General features: G+C 43.6%; 1 long non-coding RNA gene across 1 annotated transcript; it reads right to left on the reverse strand.

Annotated features, from left to right (window-relative positions):
* Positions 1–11,904: 11,904 nt before the first annotated feature.
* On the reverse strand, positions 11,905–20,342 carry LOC133216504 (uncharacterized). Its single transcript, XR_009726659.1, has 2 exons — positions 20,016–20,342; positions 11,905–12,064 (listed from the first exon to the last, which is right to left on the reverse strand). It is a non-coding gene; the product is annotated as an uncharacterized LOC133216504 (long non-coding RNA).
* Positions 20,343–20,754: the final 412 nt, after the last annotated feature.

The following is a 20,754-nucleotide window of genomic DNA, read 5'->3' on the forward strand; positions in this document are numbered from 1 at the left end:
TTCCATCAAGTGCTTTTTTGTTTCCCTGAAGCTGCAGAGGTTTTCTGCTGTGTGCTGCAAGATGCCCTCTGTTGGCACCATCCCTCCAAGCAAGTCCTCACCTAGGGTGACACTTTGAGGGATCACTTTCAGCCTGTTGTCAAAAGAGAGCAGCAGATTTATGGAGTGTTGGTCAGAGCTTCCTAGGGTATCTGGGCTTAGACAGCAGGAATTCCTTCAGCTGAATCTAAGTTTCTTGTTTGTGGTGGTGTTTGTCCCCTATGGGATTAAAGACTTGGGAAAATGGCTTTTTCTGCTGTCTTCCCTGGTAACATCGTTGGCACAGTAACACAGTAAGTCAAAGCTGGACTCCAGAGACCATGCATACACCTACTTCTACACACATCTCCATCTTCCTTATTGCCTTAATTTATTACAAGGGGGAGTTCAGCAGTCCCCTATTGTTTGCAGAGAACACGTGTTAAGACTTGCCCTCAAAAGGCAGGTGTACCCTCTCAGGGCAGGTTTATGAGGGCTGGGGACATCCTCCCTGTGCATGGGGGAAGCTCTGCCATGCCTGGGGTTACTCAGCCATGCCCACGCATGCAAGGACTGGCACCATCCCTCACAGGTGCTGAAGGCAGAGCCTGGCTGCACTGCACAGGGAAGGAAACAGCTCCTCCAATACACCCCATGGTGGGCATTTGGCCTGTTTGGCCATTTTTTATTTTTCTTTTGTCCAAGCAAAATGCATGTGATTAGAGACCGGGCTTCATAGCAATGCCTTCCTTTCTCATGTTCATCTAGGACCCATGCAATCACTGGAATATATAGCTGAAAAGGACTTGTAGTAAAAACACCTGTCAGCATTAAGCAGGTATATGACACCCCTAGACTGCGTTCGAGAGAAGCTGGTCTAAACACACCTAGAAGCTGCCAGGAAAAGAGATTTCTTGATGGCTTGGGCAGCTCCAAGCAATATTTTTTGCCCTGTCCTTGCAGAAAACATTTCTCCACTTGCAGCAGTTGAGGCTGATTCCTTGTCTGAGTTCCAATGGGCCCTGGGAAAAACGGACTTGTGTCCTCACAGGTAAGTGAAAACAAAGTGAAGGTGGTGCTCCTCTCTCTCCTTGGTAAATGGGGACTTCTTTCAGACTTTCCTCAGTTACCTATATATTTCTAAAGCCTCCATTACAGTGGTTTTTGCTTCTGGCTAGCTTTTTCTCCAGACACTCACCTCTCACATGTGCATGTCACTGCAGCTGCGACCTCCTCAGTGCTAAAGTGAAAAAGATCTTCCTTAGCTGGGCATGCCTTTTATCATCCATCCCACGGTACTCTGCCTTTGTTGCAGCAGCATCACCCAGCTGATACCTCTGGTGCCTGTTGCTTTCGTTCCACCCACTGCTCCTCTGTTGATATCTGAATATACTCTGCTCAGTTCCTGGAGATGCATTTGATTTCTCTTCCAGACACAGTACATTTTTGCTTCTTTTGCTTTTCGTATTGCTGACTGTGGCTGTGGACCAGGCATTACCGTTGGACAAGCAGTTTGTTGAGACGAAGACAAGTTGTTCAGTAAGACACTGATGGACTGATTGCCTTGGTCTTTCACAGTCTGTGCCCTTTTAATGCATCTCCAAGTCCCTTCAAGCCCCTCCATTTTTTGTTTGTTGTTTTTTTTTAACTCTTCTGCCCCCTTAGGTTAATGGCTGGCATCTTCGAGGGGTTTAAATAGTTTGAGGGAAACAGCTTTCTCCCTGCCTCTCCTCTTGAGTTTAGAGGTTAGGGAATAACTTACAAGGCTCAGGCAGGAGCAGCAACTAAATGCACCGGCTCTACAATGTTGGTGAACCATGCTGTGGTGATAGCTAGCACCTCTATACAAGGAATAAAGCCGTATAGCACCAAGCAGCAGTCAGCACCCACCCAGGAGAGACCACCAGCTGCCATACGTGATGGCAAACAATTGGAACTGGGAGGTTTGGAAAAGCAGAAAGGGCAACCGTTTGTTCAACATTCCCCTACAGGCTTGTGAAGCAGTGCTCACAGGACAAGAGTGGCTGGCTGCTGATTGCCACAGGGCATTTCCATCACTCTCCCAGGAAGGTACATCCGGAAGGAGGCATTGAAGAAACCCAGCTGCAAACAAGACTGAGCTCAGTGGCCTCCTGGGGAGTTCCAGGAGAGGGTGATTAACTCTCTAGTATGCCCAGGGCACAGTCCTCCCGGAAAACTGCTCATCTCTTCCCCAAACTCTGTTATTTAGAGACCCATGTTGTCGCTGACAAAACAAAATCCCGCGCTTTAACCTACAAGAGGATTACCCAATCCACCACTCATTGTGGAACAGTCTCTTGCAAGTGTATCAACCTGACACGGTTGTTTCAGCAGCTCATTTGAGAACATCCTGCCATTACTTTGCTCAGAAAAGCAAGAAGAGAAAGGGTACTGCTCAGAACCCACCCTCTCTGCGGTCACAGCTTTTGTAGTACACTGAGCTGAACCTGCTCTATGCAAACATGACCAGGCCACACATGGGAAGCAAACCCACCTCCTGGCCAGATTCTCCTTTTTGTCTGGTATGAGCTTGAGAAGGGATGTCATAAAGTTCATAGGATCATAGAATAGTTAGGGTTGGAAAGGACCTTAAGATCATCAAGTTCCAACCCCCCTGCCACGGGCAGGGACACCACCCACTAAACCATATCACCCAAGGCTCTGTCCAACCTGGCCTTGAACACTGCCAGGGATGGAGCATTCACAGCCTCCCTGGGGAGCCCATTCCAGTGCCTCACTACCCAACAGGAAAGAATTTCCTCCTTATATCCAATCTAAACTTCCCCTGTTTAAGTTTTAACCCATTACCCCTTGTCTTATCACTACAGTCCCTAATGAAGAGTCACTCCCCAGCATCCCATGGATGTGTCAGATGTAGTTATGTTTGAGGTATGCTGTAGATAAAACATGCCAGAGAGCCAGTCCCACCTCTTCTCCGCAAGGAAAGCAATGTAAATGTGGATAGATAATCCCACCCAATGCCCCAAAGGGATTGCTAATGGCTCGAGGCACAGCAAGAGTCTCACACGAGGGGGTAAACCTGCAATAACAGCATGAAAAGCAAAATAATTCCATTAGCTTCCTATGTGCAGAAGGGGGAGGAAAAGGAGGAGAGTTTACATTTTACTGTCTACCATTGGATGAACAAAACAGAACAGATTCATTAATTCTTCTTTCTCCCTTCTCAGACACATTTTGTCAGTGTTGACTGCATTTGGCTGAGGGTCTGAGGCCCCAGGCAGTGTAAGTTTTTACCCTTTACAGAAAAATAAGACCTTTAATAGGGTCCTTCTCCACACATCCTCCGCTGGACAACGCATTCAGCCTATGTCAGCCATCACAGCATTCACAGAGTAGCTCAAGCACTGGACAGATTAATGAGGAAAACCAGGCTACATTGATTCAACTTGCCAATTAGTGCGAAGCCAAGGAAACATCTATCCTGCTGCTGCCTGGACTCTGTTACTTGTGCCTTTTAGAATTCAAATGCAGGAAGCAGGGAAAAATTACAATGTAATCATGAAATGTCCCAGGCTGCTAATTAAGTTATAGGAGAGCCATCCAAACACTGTGCATGCTGTTGTACTGGGACAGATGATGGGTTCAAGGACAGTTACAGCAGAAGTCAGCTGTCAGTGTTCAGCATCTGCCAGTGACACAAGCTGACGTTAAGACCCCCCAGTAAAGAGGAAAGGTGAAAGATCCTGAAGGATGCCGGCAGTGCATATTTGCACATTAGTGAGTTAATATCACAGCGAGCATATTTTCAGGGGCTTTCCTTCAATCTCCATTTCTTTGCCCTTGCTTGCCCACAGAGAAGCACGCAGAGGGGGCTCAATGCAGTGTACATGCATTGCTCTTGAAACCCAAGTCCTGATGTGGTTGTTCCCAAACCACATCATGACTGTCCCATCGCTCTTAAGTTTCCAAATGTCTGCTATAGGAGAAGGGGAAGCCCTGACCATCCCACATTCCCTGAAAGCACTAGATCTTAATTACATGTCATCCATGGGGTTTGACAGCTCCCCAGATAATCAGAGACTCAAAGAGTTTATACTTCCCATGCCTCAGAACTGTTTCGTCCGAAAGGCAAGGGAGTAGTTTAGGTGACCTGACTAGAAGTCTCCAAGCAGTTGTCTAAACAAATAAAAGTTTTGGGTTTTTTTCTTCACTGTAAATAAAAAAAAAAAAAAAGCTTCTGCATATTTCTGAAAAGTCATCCCTCCTTCAGAGCTCAGGGGAAGGAAAGCTGTTCGTTTGATTTCTGCTTGGTGAGTACTCCTGAAGCCAGAGGTGGAGATTATTGTGTAGTGTCAGCAAGGCAAATGGGCTCTGGCCACCAGAGCTGCCACAGGGATGTACCAGGACCCCTGGATGGATCTGTGAGGGAGGTGTTTCTCCAAAGCCCATGCTTTCAGTGCAGCTAGTGGTGAACAATGGATGTCATGCAAGGCCCTCAGAAATAGTCAGCCTCCCCTTGAGTGGAAATTGCTTGCCCTTGACTCTGATGGTCTTTGAGCCCTTACACAGTTTACATGGACCTTGGCAGCTGAATTGCTTCCCATTGGTCACAATGTTAGAAAGCCTTTTCAACACCCTCCTCACCCTGCCCCAAAATCCAGACACTGGAGTTTTTGCTCTCTGTCCTCTCACTGCACTGTCTTCCTTGCTACTGATCCTGTTACTGGTGTTTTCTCCCCCAGCCAGATTCCAGCTTCTCATGCACAGAGACAGCAAAGCAACCCTTCTGGGGGAAATTTCTGGGCCCTCTTTTAATATTTCCATGTTGCAATTTACCTAATTATGTATCTAGTTATAGATACAGAATTATTCTGTGTCTCCTGGGGGACAGCTTAGATCAGCCCTGTGAAGTGGCTAACTCCCTGCATGAAAAAAGAGGTAAGAGCTTTCCAGCACGTCCAGAGATGGGCTGCAAGAGAAAGGTAAATTGCATGTAATGGCTTTCAAAATCTAAGCTATTACAGTTGCTTACAGTCAGAAATACCTTTCATCTCAACTGCAATTACCTGAATGCAGAATGTTTGTCTATGCCATGGGAGCTGGGGAACACAAGCAGCCTGGGATGTCCCGCAGTGCTCAGAGCCCTGGTGGGGACAGGGAGAAGAGGGCATGGGGCAGGTGAGAAGAGACCTCTGCAAATAGCTAACAGCCCCCATGAGACCCTTCTTAAACTCTGTGTGGTAAAAAAAGAAACCGCCACGACCCCTCAAAAAAAGAAGAAACCCTGCTTTTCTATGTGGGGGCTTTAGTGCAATTTACAGGCACAAATCTCAGTGAAATGGGAGAAGAATTATGCCATGGGACAAAGTTAAGTACATTCCACGTCACTACATTTTTTTAGTGTGGTGGTTTAGGTCCACAGCTAGGGACAGAATGCAGGAGTGAGTTGCAATGCCATGAAGCAGACACCACCATTTCCTTTCAGAAGCATCAGTGAGAATTTGAATTTTCCCCACCCACGGCATCCTTTTGCTCAGATATTACTTTCCAGTTCACACTAGGGCATTGCTGCACCACAGTATTGGTGTCACCTCCATAACACAATCAAATCCGGTACTCTGAGCAAGGAAAAATTAATCTCTGAGGAGCTGAGACTGATTAAACTGGGGAAATAGTTACCTACAGTCTTTCAAAGTAATTTTCTTCTGCAAAGGACAGAAAACAAACAGTTGACTGTGAAAAGGTTGGGGGAGAGGAGGTAGAAACCAGCAATTGGATGGTTGAATTGCATTAACAGAGCAAGTAGAAGTCTATTTATTCTGTGACCTGGTGGAGGAGGGAGAGAGAAAGAGACAGGAGATAAAAAGATGAAGGTAGAATGAGTATATTTCTGACCCACTTAACAAGAACAATGTGGAAATTTTGACAGTTTAAGAAGCGCTTGGCTGGGTGGTAGGACTGGGAAATACCCAGAATGTAACCACTTTATTTTTGCCACGAGTCCAAAAGAAGGGGCTTGGTCCTACTATGGCAGCGAAAGCAGAATGAATGGCAGATTTGATTTGAGTCCGTGTCTTTGAGATTCAGTGGCCCTGCATACAGCTGAACTGAAGGCAGAGTCTACCTTGATTTTGAGAAGAGCTGATTTTCATGGCTTTTTCTATTACATTTGTAATGTATCTTTTATTATTGCTTTTATTATCTATTCATTAAGACCAGGCCTTTCCACACCTAACAGTGCCTGTAGGTTGTGTCCCACTTTTCTTATTCCCAGCTCCATGGATACATGCACTGTCCCCAACTCAGTGTCACTCCACCACAGCCTGCCCCTGGGGTCACTGGAAGCAGAGAGGTGGCACAGGCAAACCTGCAGCCTGGTTTGGATGTGCCTCAAAATTGGTCACAAGTAAATACTTATTGATGGGTGGTCTCCCCTACATTTTGGGCCAGCATTAGTGTTCTCCAATATGGTTCTTGCTGTTGATGCGGCGACTGTAAGTAGCTAAGAATACGAGCTGACTATGACACATGGGTTCAGATGTCCCTGGTTATGCCACTTTGCTCTTTTTTCTCTACCAGACCAACTCTTTTGAACAGGGGTTGTACATACAGTAACTTGCCCAGGGTGCAGGCGGGGAAATCGGGCTGGAGCTTGACCACTCCACTGTAAAATGTATACCTGTAACGACTTACAAACATGACAGTTTACTGCAGCACTGTTGATCAACAAGGCCAAGCTGCATTTTTAAAGGGAACATGCCTGTGGCAAAATCTGTTCAGAGGAAGAAGAACTCAAACAGCAAGAGACATTTCTTTTGCAGTTTTTCACATCTGGACCTCCCACTAGGAGATAGTTCAATGTCTGAGAAGCTTTGAGTAACAGAACAAAAGGAATAATATGTATTATTTATGATGTTTAAAATAGAAACAAAGTAAGACTTGAATATTGTTTGCATACGTATTTTTTAAGGTGGTTTAATTCTCCATAAAAAAAGCTCATGAGTGCCTAAAAAGGTTGCTCATGCTTATCACAACACAGTGGAAAAACTGATCGAACTTGGTAATTGCATACACAGTTCACATCAGTGATTGCCTGATTAGTAACAATTTGTGCACCAAAGCATGAATGATGTTCACCTCCCAACAAGTACTGTAATTTTCCTGGGGGCATAACATCAAACATAAAAGCCATTTCCATTAAGGATAAGTGCTGTCACTCATCTGTAAGCAGCAGGCTTCTTTTTGTTATCTAGGTCCCAGTACCAAGGGTTGGGATGACTATTGCAAAACACAGATTGATCTGTTTGTTTGAAAAACAAGGTGGGTGTAGGGCTGGGGGTCATTTCATGAAAGATCAGGTAAAAACGACTTCAGAAGGTTTGGGCACAAGCGTTCTTATTGGTTACCAAAGAAAGCAGTGCAGTTCATCTGACAGATGTTTGGCAAGAAAAAGTGATGAAGGAAAAAAGAAAGATAAAGAGATGAAAGGAAAAAAAAAACACCAAACACCCCAAACCAAAATCCTCCTTATTTTCCAAGTAACATAACAAAGAAAGCAGCTGAACACAAAGGGCAGCACAGACAGACGAAGCTGACACTTAACATCAGTGCTGAAGAGGTTATCTGGGACCTCCTGTGAATCCTTATTTGCAGGTGAAAAATGAATGTATATAAAGGAAATTCACAGTAAGCATTGCTATTCCTTTGAACAAAAAATCAGGGAGCAGAAACGCACTCATATGTAACCACTTTCCAGTGAGGTGCTTGGTATGTTGCCTTTAGGAAGAATAATCACCTTCTTTGTGTACACCTAACATGCTTTTATATGCACGCAGGTATCACTGATCTGTGGATGCTCATTCTGCATCACCATATTTTCATTCTGCGTTAATTATGGCAGTCACTGAATGAGCTCCTGGCAAAGTGATGAGGGCCGGGCAGCACAGAGGACCAAAATATGCTGTCTCCTCTGGGGATGCACCCAAATACCCTACAGTTTTCCTGTGTGGCAGAACTGCAGAGAAATCCTCCCCATCTCCAGCAACTGCAGCGTTAGGACCTTGCATTCATCTAGCTGTGCTAAGGTTTGCTTGTGGTGGGCACCTGGTTTTCATTATGAAATCCTAAGGAAATAGTACCCAGAGCAAGTTGAGCCCCAGTGATGTAATTTCGCCTAACTTAAGAGACTTTGCTTTGCTACTGAGACTGGACCAAATTCCTCCACAGCCAAATTTGCACTGGTATAAGTTAGTAGCTAGGTATATGGTGCAATAAGCAGAATCCCCTCTCCTGACGGTTTGGGTTGCTGACCCAAACCTTCAGAGCTGTGTCTTTAAGGGAGGAAAAATAAGAAAGTAGCCTGTGGGAAACGTGTTTATTTACAAGCATTAGCAAACACTTTTTGGGAAAGATGGGATTTTTGTAGTGCAGGCTTTATCATGCAGATTAAAAAAGGAACTTTTCTTTTTTTTTTTTTTTATTTAAGAGACTACCCTACAGATCTGATAAGTATTTAGGTCTCCCTCCAGAGATGTTCCCAGTCACACAGGTCTTCCCATGCAGCTGAAACCAGCATCCAGACTTTTGCACCAGCAGTATAAATGGAAGCAGGGCCAAACTTTGCTACCCAAGACATGGTTTTCAGTCCTGCATCTCTCACGTATAAAGACACGTCTGTTTGCCCTTAGTTGGAAGGTCAGCTAGTTGCTCCCCTGCACAGCATGACCACTAGCCAACAGCTATTAGTATCCACGGGGCTTCAAATCCTTGTATGCAGACTTGGGCTACTGCCGATTCCACATCTGTATAGCAATCTAGCAATTAACTTTGACAGGGCAGGACAATACAAACGTATTATCTGAGCTGAGGACCATTACTTTCCAGGGCACCATGTTCTACTGCTCTTGCAATGGGGCAGTTTCACCTGTAACGCCACAGCAAGTGTATAGTTCCTTTGGTAAGCCCCTTGGAAAAAAACTTTGGAAAACAGCTGTTCATCACCAGTATGCCCCTTCAGAAGATCTGTATGCTTGTGCTGTTGGTACCAGAGTAGTAAACAGAATGGTGTAGTTGCTGAGGTTTGTAAACTGATTTCCTCAGTTCTTCTCCCCAGTTATTCCTGTTGATTTGTGACCTTGTTCAAACCACCAGTTTCCATTTTGCTTCCTGGCAAAGCTCACTCTGCTCTAGAAATAAGCTGTTGCAGGCTACCCAATGAAGACAGCAGCAGGCAGGTCCAAAGCTAAGCAGAAGTGGCTCCTTGGAGGATGCATGAATGCTTCCCCATAAGTTGCCGTGGACATGACCAGTGCAAGGAGAAACCATGACCTCTGTATGGCTTTTCCTCTCTCTTGCTTGTGCCTTCACTCAAGGGCCACCACCACATCAGTGCACAAGCTCTGCATGCCACAGGTATCTGTAATAGCAATGGGTACACAACACCATGATGCCTGCAGTGCTATGATTTCCTTATAAATAGAAATCACAAATGGCTAAGGAGAAATATACATGAAGAATGTATGTAACCATGCGAACTGAAGTACCTGAGGATGGAAGAAAAGAGCACCTTTATCAACTTAACACCACCTTCTTGATGACATTGCATGCTTGAAAGTGGATCACTGCTGCAAATACTTTAGGTAGTCCTCAGCAAAGCATGTCAGCCTTATCTGTCATATATAGAATCATAGAATGGTTTGGGTTGGAAAAGACCTTAAGATCATCTAATTCCAACCCCCTGCCATGGGCAGTGACTCCTCACACTAAACCATGTCACCCAAGGCTCTGTCCAGACAGGCCTTGAACACTGCCAGGGATGGAGCATTCACAACTTCCCTGGGCAACCCATTCCAGTGCCTCACCACCCTAACAGTAAAGAATTTCTTCCTTATATCTAATCTATACTTCCCCTGTTTAAGTTTAAATCCATTACCCCCTGTCCTACCAGTACAGTCTCTGATGAAGAATCCCTTTCCAGCATCCCCATAGGCCCCCTTCAGATACTGGAAGGCTGCTATGAGGTCTCCATGCAGCCTTCTCTTCTCCAGGCTGAACAGCCCCAACTTTATCAGCCTATCTTCATACAGGAGGTGCTCCAGTCCCCTGATCACCCTCGTGGCCCTCCTCTGGACTTGTTCCAACAGTTTCATGTCCTTTTTATGTTGAGAACACCAGAACTGCACACAATACTCCAAGTGAGGTCTCATGAGAGCAGAGTAGAGGGGCAGGATCACCTCCTTTGACCTGCTGGTCATGGGTTGGCAACAGCCCACCTCACAAGCGTGTCAAGGTCCCTCTGGATGGCATTCCTTCCCTGCAGCGTAACAACTGAATCACACAGCTTGGTGTCATCAGCAAACCTGTCATGTCCATGTCAGCGACAAAGATGCTGAACAGGATCGCTCCCAGCACTGACTTCTGAGGGACAGCACTTGTTACTGGTCTCCAGTTGGACATTCAGCCACTGACATCTGACATGGAACTGGGGTAGCTGAGTTGCTGTAATGTTTCCTCAAAACACTCAACAAAAATCATACTGCGATACCGGGAGATTAGTCAAGATCAGGAAATAAATTCTTCAGTGGTTACAGAAGAGACAGAAACCACATCCATTGCAGGAAATGCCTGAAGCTAAACAATTGCTGTTGGTGCCTGGACATTCATTTATGTCTCCAGTGGAGACAGGATACTACACTAGTGATGCAATGGTCCACGCTAATGCAACGTGACATGTGTGCATTAAAACAGTCTGCTTCATGCGCTAAGCTGGGAGGTACTGAGGGCCTTTCAGAGAAGCAAAGTCTTTGAGCACACTTAGACTGCAGGGACTGGTCTTCCTCTAGGTGCAAACAGCCTCTACTGAGATGCCTGCCAGTCTCTGAGCACACCAAGGTCTCAGTGCTGAGGTCTATAAGGGAAAGCAAATACTTCCAGCTGCTCTCCCAGAGAATAAAATGTTTCAGAGGGTAAAGAAACACAAAGAAGAGGTGGATCTGGCAAAGAGAAAGGGAGAAAACAAGAAAGAACTGGTCTGAAAAGAATTTTCATTATTTTTGTGAGAAGAGAGTCATAACGTAGAGCAAAGATAGCTCTTACAGCAGGTGCAGAAGCCCAAGTCAGCTAATCATCTGAATGTGCTTGAGCATCAGTTTCATTTCCAGCAACAGCCACCAGCACTGCAGTAGAAACAAAGGCTCACCCCAGAGAAAGTGAAAAAATGAAATAACTGAAAGAAAATGGGGTAAAAGAGGAGGAAAACTTGGTGAAGAGCTATTTGAGTGAAAGCAGAAGCAGTCTGAGAGCCTCTTAAAACTTGACAGGTTATGTTTAGGTTACAACAGTACGTATCTTCTGCTGAGCACTCAGATAACAGAACCCATTTGGTGGTCGGCAAGGTTTGCTTGTGCAGATATTGAGGTAGTGCAAAGGTTGGGTGGGAGAGGGGGGTGGCATGCAGCAGGAGGGGTTGTTAAGAAAGGAGCAGGTAAGAGAAATAGGTTGTTCTGCTGCATTCATCCAGCACCAGCAGGCCTTGATACTCAGCATGAGTTTTACAGTTTGAAAATCTGTGAAGGTTGCACTGAGAGGGTGAAAACCTTGCAGCCTCCACCCCAGAGGAAGACTGTGATTTTAGGAGAAGTATTTAGATTTCTTTATAAAGTTTATATTGAAATAGTTTCATTTTCTCCACTAATTAGTTGAAGAAAACAAGTTTTTCTTGGTTTATTAGTTTATAAGTGGGAAAAACTACTTCTGGAAACAAGAGAACATCACGAATTTTGGGAGAGGTGTTCGAGTTCAGGATCTTTGCTATGAGCTCTGTGCACACCAAGGCAGTCACCAAACCCACATAGTCATCTCTGTATCAGGGAAACAGGAGGAAGGCAGGGGGAGAGGAACTATGAATCAATTCGCCTAAGAAACAGTAAATATTTTTTCTAGTTTCACCACTCTTTACAGAAGACTTCTGGATCTGTTTCAATCATGTCAATTCCTATTGCCATCCTGCTGCAGTCAAGCCAGGCAATCAGATGTCTGAAGCTCCTGTGCAGAATATCAACATGGTCTAAAAAAAGCAATAGCGAAGCTGAATAAATACACAGGTTTTGCTTGGTGCTCTGAAATCACTGAAATCTTTAGAACAGATTGAAACAACCGCTTGCTTAAGAAAAATATCTTAAAGAATGTCTTTTCCTGACCTCCACTTTTATCCTGATTGTAGTGGGAAGATGTAAACACTCAGTCAGTCTTGGATCAGAATGGGAGTTTTATTACATCTAGTTTTTATCACAAACCTAGAGGACAATGTATTATACCCATGCTCTGTGGCTTCATGTTCTTTCAGCATAAACAAACACATTCAGAAGTTATCTGTGCTCTGAAAAGAAAAAAAACCAAACTTGCTGTTTCAATTTTTTCTTTCTTCAGAGTTCAAGCTTGTTGTTCTCTAGAGTTGTTTCTACCAAGTTACTGGAAGGGATGCCAGAACTGATTTAATACTGGCGTGCTTGATAGCTACTTCAGAAGTGAAGATGGCCCTTCCCATGGAATGCACTGAAGACTTATGCTTCTATTCAAAGTTGCCAGCTAGTTATTAAGATCTCCTTAAGCCATAGAGGCTTTCCTCAAGACTTACTAAGAATGTTAAAAGGCATCTTGAAAAGGAGACTGCCTTCCCTGTTGGTATCAGTCAGCCTGGTCACAGTAATTTGAAATACAAATAGCTCAATTACTATTACCTGGGCTGTTGCAGACAGTGTGGGGCTCCCTTTTTACCCAAACTTAATGCTCCTTGAACTACAGGTAGAGAAGAACTTGAGCTAAACTGGGACTATACAGTCTGCTTGGCTTTGCCCTCGATACACAGCTGTGCAGGTTGCAACTTTGAATAGTAACAGCAAAAAAGCCCAAGGATGCATCTTTGCATGTAGGGGTGCAAACAAAATGGCTTTGTTTTCCTTCCATATCTAGATTGATTTGGATAATGATGGTTGCAAACTGAACAAAAAAATGAACATTGCAAGCTGCAGCCAGAGCAAGTCACAGTATTTCCTGTCATGTTTCAAGTGAGTTAATATTTTGAGTTTATTTTTTGGTCCCTCAATTTTTACAAGGTTGCAAAGTTCATTGCTGCAAGCAAGTCAGTGTGGCAGCATACGGTTAGGCTTGGTTTTTCTATTTCCTGTTAACATTAAAGAAATTATTCTCTGATTCGTAAAGCAAAATAAGCTCCCTTTTGGGACCTTGGACACAAACCAACATGTGATCAGCCCCAGCAATAATCTTATCAGGCTGCCATTGTACTTCTTCACAAGTGCCGGCAAAGAGGGGCAGCTGGCATTTATTTTTAAACTTTAAAATGGTCATGAGAGATGGAAGTGCTTTGGGAGGAATTCGTCATGGCTCACAATGATAATCTTTGTTAATGAAGCTCCAAGGCTTCTATCCGTAAGGGGCAAATAATAAGGTGCAGAAACGTTTACAAGCCCATAGGGAATTCATCAACGAGGATCCTCTAGTAAAAAGGCTGAAGAAGGAGTGTGCAGGATTTGAAGAGGATATTTATACCAGAGACAACGTTAAAATGCCAGGGTGCTGGTACACACACACACAGGGGCTCAGCTTGTTAGTAGGTTGCTGTCACTGCTTGTAAGTCTTGCATTCCCTCAAGTGCCCTCCTTCGCTGCCCGTTGAGGGAACAGGAAGGGGACAAGCTTGGATTGAAGCTACCTGTGAATTGGAAATCTCTGTGATGATATCACTTGGGGTCTCTGTGGGTGTCCCCCAGAGCCAACACAGATGCACAACTTTACATGTAATTGCAAGGCCATGGTGCAGGGTTTCTCTATAAGAGCTGCTGCCTCTTCTTGTCCCCATTGCTCCGTGATCCAGAATTCCAGCCAATAACACCCCAGCGGCCACCATAGAGAAGTTACGGATAAGTGCCATCTGCGAGTGGTTCACCACCTGGGTCTGCTGACCACAGATGTGATTAAGTAGCCATTTCTAATAGCGGAGGGTACCTGCCTTACAGACACAGAGACTGAGTGGGTGTTCACACATGGAAGGTTAAAGTTATGAAAAAGCTATTGGATTATATGCCCTTGACTAACAGTGAAAGACAGGAGATCTTCTCAGGGGTCTCATGGCATGTGACAGACAGCCCATTGCAGAAACAAGACATGCTAGATCTTGAACACTCAGTTGCTGCTAAATCAGAGCACACAGCTATGGACTCCCAAGCCTGCTACAACTATGAATGATCAAGGAGACAGAGATCCCTCAATGTTGCCTCTACTTCTGGCTTTGAGGAAAATTTGAAAGCTGTGTGAAATGCAAGGGAATGCATTTCTTTCTATACTCTTATCATTCAAAAATCAGAGGTACTGAGCCTTGTTTGACTGTCAGAGACACAGAGCACTAACAAATGCCCCATGTTCCCTTTCTTCCACAGGTTCAAACCCATCTTGAAGTCTAAAGGAGTTTCGTCCAAGGGCTGACCAAATGACTGATGCCCAACTCCCAGTAATTGTGAAGTGCCATGGCAGGTTCCCAAGGATACTTTAGCAGGGACACAGTGATTGAAGATGCCAGGCACAGCCCTGCTGTGTGCAGGTGGTGGATCCTGGCCAGGGGAAGCTGGGGAGCACCTGGTGTCTGTAGCTCCTGGATGAGGAAGTGTCGTACAAGCAACGTTCATCTTTCCTCTCTCGCTCTTGAAACAACAGGCCAGCACCTGAGGTGAGCTGAGACTGACAAGGACCTGAGGTTTTTTCCTCCTGCTCTCTGTGAAGCCTTTTGCATTTCCTGGGCAGGAATCATTTCTGTATGCAGGTGACAGCTTGGTCTTGCACCACAGGTACAAGGCCAGCATATCTTTAACAGTTTTACGACTTCATGCAGGATGTACAGCACAGCCACGGGGTTGAGAGCAGTGACTGCTGCCTTCTCTGATGAGCCTAAAGGAGGATTGTACAGGAGGCTGAATGAGAGGTTTCCAGTCATCCCTTTCCAACCAGACAAGACTATGTGGCTGCACTTTTCTCCTCCTGAAGTTCTGGGCAGCTGCTATAACTCTTCTCATGAGATCTCTTGGACAGGGGGAGAGGCTGGTTAGGAATGTTGATTTCAAACTAGAAATAACAGCTTGCATCAGGTTTGCACGTTTAGGAGAAGGAAGAAAATTTCCAAAATCTCACAAGGTTCTTGAGGCCATTTCCATAGCATTTACGAATCTAACATAACCCAACTGCGTTTAGTTCATCGTGGGTAAAGGTCTGGTCCCCCAGGATTCTGGGCAAGATTGCTTGCCTAGATTCTGTCTGAAACACACAATGCTTCAGAAAGCCACCACCACAGCTGTCAACAGGCAATTGGTCCCGAATGAAGGACCAATTTAAGGGAGCGATTTCATTTGTCTCCTTTTTTTCTTCTTTTTATATTCTTTCTTTCTCCTTTCCTTTCAGGTTACTGAAAAAAAAAAGTTTCTTAATCTCAATTTTATTTCAATAAACACTTAAAACCCCTCCTCTTCTTGAAGTCGTTCTATAATTTCATATGACACCAAATGGGAACAGACCAGTCAATATGCACGAGGGCAGGGCTGCTGTTTGAGGGGCTGTGACAGGGTGAGGAATGGTTCCAATGGGGTCCATGCACTTGGGTGGGAGCAGCACACAGCCTGGGCCCAGGCAGGCAGAGCCATGCCAGAGATGCCAGTGGGGCCAGTTCTGTGCCCTGGCATGTAGCAAGGCGTGAAAACCAGGCTAGAGAGAATGGAGGTAAATGAAAGTGCCTTTTCCCACATGACAGCACAGGGAGGTAACACCATCTTGATCCTTGGAGATTTCCAAGCCTTAGCTGGAATAGAGCTGGATGAGCAAACTCATCTGATTTCGCATCTGACCCAGCGTGGAGCAGGCAGCTGGTCTACAGACCTCCCAAGATCCCTTTCCCTCCCTGCTACTCCTGTTTTATTTTGATTGTTCTCCTCTTTGCAAGTTTCTGAAGAGGATCATTACATAGATACAGAAGATATGTAAGTCTTATCTTCAAGCTAGGCTGCATGTTTACCTTTTTCAAAGACCTTGTTCTTCCAGTGCTTTGTCAGATAATCACAAAGAACAATAAGTTGGTAAATAAAAAAGCCTCCAAATTGCAATCTCTTTCCCTATTCAAGTCTGATTTGCTTTTGAATAACATTGTATTCCAGTACTCCTAGTTCACTGCACATCTGGAAGCTGCCAGAAACAATGGGCTACGCTGGTTGAATTCTACCCTTTTTCCATAAATATGCAAAAAGTTTCATATATATAAGAAAAAATAATAATCTCCATTTGGTTCTCACTAGAAGAGAATTTTAAAAATTGCATCTGGACTTCCATAGCTTTAATGAGTAATTATTTTCTCCAAGAGAATAATCTTACCTTCAGCTTTCTATTTAAAATTAAATTTGCCTTTGCCTTGCGTTCCTTCTTTTTTTTAATGCAGAAAATTCATCTTCCTGTAAATCTATTCCTACACAAATTTTTTTGCAACAGCAAGTTGCAAATATTTTAAGATGATTTTTGGGATGTGACCCCATTATTATAATGCCTCTGTCAGAGGGGTCTTTGGAGAGCTTTCAGAGCTTTATTGGAAGAGGGAGAGCATCCCAAAGTGCTGTTAACCCTGGCAGCTGCTCTTCCCATCTGAGAAGTAATAAGTAGCTTTTTTTCTGTTGTTTGGCTTGGGTTTTTTTTTCTTGTGTTTGTTTGGTTTTCTATTGTTTTGTTTTTGCCTTTTTAAAGGAGTTAGTTTGTTTTGCACAGCTGAAGATGAATCAGAGAACAGTAATCAAGACCAGCGTGCGTTTCTGCCTGGCCAAGGTGAGTATTTACGCACTGTACCAGTCTCCCAAGGGTACCTCCTACTCTGTTCCATGTACCACAGAACCGATGTCCTCCACCTCCTGGGTGTCAGGGACAAAACCATGGCTATTTTCCAGGAATGCAGATTCACCGAAGCCACCAAGATGCAGTGACTCTGCCTGCTGAAGTGGGTGCTCAGAACCACCTGTGCCTTCCTGTGAAATGTTCAGCACAATGTTACCACAAGCGTACTCGTCAGTGTGCTGCCCAGGGTCAGTCCCCCTCTGTGCTTTCCACAAGTCACAGATGTACTCCTGAGGCGGCTGTATGCCAATTCCCACGTAGCAAAACATGATCAAGCTAAAAATGGTTATGCGGTTTGTGTCAGGGGGAGGGAAAAACCGAAGTGACAGACCAAAGCTAGAAATCTGGAAAAATCAGCTGGGAACAAGATGATCTAGCCAAGATCTGCTGTGCTGCCAGGTGCTGGAAATAACACTGCTGAAATAAACCCAGACAGAGGATCAGCTGGTGCAAGATGGAAGCACAGTGACTACAATAACAGGATGCGCCTCTGGCAGGCAAGATGTTGAGCCAATGCTTTTCAAAGGTTCAGCCATTGCAATCTTGTCTTCGTGACAGGAAATGGAAAAAAAAAGGCCATTTAATGTGGAAGCATCGAAAGTGCTGAGATGGCTTGCTCTCCTCCCTGTGGGAAGCGACAGCAGCAGTGCTGAGATGCTGGTGTGACACAGGAATGTAGGAAGTTAGGGGACAGCTGGAGAAGCAAAAAGAAATCTTCCCTCCAAGCCTAAGTGATTCTTAGGTTAACAGCTCTCATGCCGTGACTGCACACTGCTGATGAACTGGCAGTTAATAGTTATTGTATCAAATGTATGCTTTGGGACACCATTCTGCCAGGGAGCATCTTCAGCTAACTGGCTGCTGTTCAAGGGCTGCTAAGCCACTGCTGACATTGCTGCCTGGCCATACTTGCATTTCTTACTTGTTTCGTTCTAACACAATGGAATACTAAGAAACGAAGGTTAAACAGCAGATGTGCTGACTCTCCCCTTCAGCCAGTTCAATGAAATAGGAAACCACAGGGGGTTTTCAGCTATTTACAGAGCTGAAAGTTCATAGCCTTCATGGATGCTCCACAAGGTAGATTAGATACTTCACATATTCTGTGCTAATGCTTGGTCTGCTGACAGCTATCAGGTGATAATTTGTTAGCCTTTTAGTATAAACAGCATTGAAAACCCATCACGGGAAGTATTACAACTACCTCACCTCAGAATTATTTACACTTTGAATTCCCATTATTTCTGCAGAGGGGAAGGCTTTGTTTCACCTTTATTGCTCAGTGGGTGCCTTAAGGTTTGCCCGATCTCCATATTAGTCCCAATTTTCATAAGAGAAGATTTCATTTATATATATATATATATATATATATTTTAGATCTGATTTAGGGACTGTAGTTTTGAGGGTTGGAACAACTGCTTTGGTTTTTGCTGGGAGTTTCGATTCCCTGCGCGAGATAACACACGAGCTCATCAGCTAACATTCTAGTTTAAAGTGAAAATGTTTATGAACAGCTTGCTCTAGCATAAGAAGTTACTTTCTGGTTAGCAACTGCAGACTTCAAGCTGTCCTGACTTTCTTTTTTTCTCAGCATATTTCTCTCTGTCCTCACAAGACATGTGGTTGAGTCACTTGACTGTCTGCAAACAGGAAAGGCTGTCCAAAATACAGTATGATGCATGGCAAGGATGCCCCTCCAGGGAGCAAACTGCTGATCTTTAGATCCATCTACTCTGGATGTTGTTTGGAATCATGCTAGTACAGGCAGGCTACTTTTGGAGCAGGGGCTGCTGCCTTTTACACTACCAGTGGTTTTATAGCTCATAAATTCATGAGCACTGCAACACCCAGCTTGAGCCTATGCATGCTATACTGCATGAGCCAGAGTTGCCTGGGAGTCTGCTAGGTTTTGGTTGAGTCTGTTCCCTAAACCGAAATTGAGTGAACATTGACCAGTGTTTTCTAGAATTCACCTCCACAGAGAATGTAAATCAAATCATTGATTTAGTTTTTGCTGGTTATCATTAAATTATTTAGCAAATAGCTGTATTTTTTCAAACAAAAATGTTTTTCTTGAGCTATTATTTGTCTTCCTGAAGTTATGAAATTCACAATTTTATTAATATCTCCTTGTTGATCAGGAGCTTTATGCTTTTCAGTTTTACACAATATGGACATTCTTGAGCTGCACTACCAGCAAGAGTTAAGAGTTCTACATGGGGCTTTTCCCAGTTTCCCCTTCACTTGCCTTTCACTTCTGCATTTTCTGTCATTATCTGAATAACCTTCTAAGTGAATGAAACAAATCCACCTTGACACCCTCACAATAAGGAAAAAGATCCATGGTCTAGGAAATGTGAATTTAGAATCACTGAAAAACTTTAACATAATTTATTAAAACTCTGGGGAAAGGAATGAAAATGAAATCTTTTTTTTTTTTTTTTGTGAATATTTATTTATTTATTGTCTTGGGTTACATATGTCTTTATTTGGCAAATCTTGCATTTAAATTAAGGCTAGATACTGGCTTTTAGAAAGGAAAATGGCATTTGCTGCAGGTTTCATATCTCTCCGTACTTAGTAGTAATGAATGATAAAACTGTAAATAAAAACTAACGTTTAAGAGGGATTTATTTTTCCCTGACATTAGTGTTCTAAGAAGTTATTTGATATAAATGTGCCCTTTTTTTCCTATGAGTTCTGTGTCTTCCTGGTAAGAAAGTAACAAAGGCAATGTCTGGACCTTTTTAATATAACATTTTAGTTACTAATATTTAGTCTCAGTAAGAAGCGATGCAAAATACTCTTTTCTATTACCATTCCAGGAATTCATCAATTTGTGTGTGGGCTGCATTGTGCTTTCTTAAGGCTAAGCCTTTTCACTCAAAGCATGAATATGTTTAACAAAAGATGAAGAAAAATTACCATAATGATTTTCCAAGAAACATTAATTCACTGTTACCATTTGCCTGAAGAATAAAGTAAAATCCTTTCTCTTTTAAAATCTTTAGTAAATCTACCTTATAAATCTCTCTGAAAAAGTAGTTGCCATAGCATTAGTCCAGCTAATAATTGATATCTCACCTGCAGACTTTCTACCAGTCTGTTCGAATTAGTCCATCATGAGGTTGATGTAGAGCTGGAATATTTATTCCTGCTCATAACAAATATTCTCAGAGCTTTTTAACTTCAGTACTTTTGAGGTCTTCAAAGGAGCATAGAACATCTGACTAGTGAAATCATGTTTAGCACAAGTTTGGACTTTATAAACTGTCTCATGTTGGATGAAGACATCTTTCATCATAATGAAAGCTGATTTCCAGAGGATCAAAGCTCCTTCAGGTGTTCCTCTTGCTAGTGCAGCATCCTGTTAAACAGAAGAATTTTCTGCATAACTCTATGGATGATCTGTGTGATGAACTAAATTACTTTTTTTTAAGTAGGCATATACATTTTATTGACAGTATTACACAATTTGTCCACAGTTTTACAGAAAATGCTAACCCAGGCTGTGGCTTTATCAAATGAACAGTTTTCCAAGTCCTGTCTCTTTCAGTGGCTTTCAAATAGTGAATTAGCATTCTGGATGCCTCTCTTTGGTCTTTCAGCTACCAGACTTCCTAGAAATGAATAATTAACACAGAAAGATACTGATCATTTCCCCCTCACTGCTGGTTAAAATACTGCAGCCTTGAATGAACAGCACAATACAGAAACAGCAGCTGAGGTCCAGTAGGGACCTCAAAAGCAATTTACTGTAGGGTTGAGCCTGCAGACAGGAGGTCCCAGTTCTCACCACTGGTTTTGAAGCCCTTTTTAAGGA

This window comes from Neopsephotus bourkii, unplaced genomic scaffold (assembly GCF_033783945.1).
Source record: "Neopsephotus bourkii isolate Nb327-2 ecotype Australia unplaced genomic scaffold, CSIRO-AGI_Nbou_v1 NB_1057, whole genome shotgun sequence".
Classification (NCBI taxonomy): Eukaryota; Metazoa; Chordata; class Aves; order Psittaciformes; family Psittacidae; genus Neopsephotus; species Neopsephotus bourkii.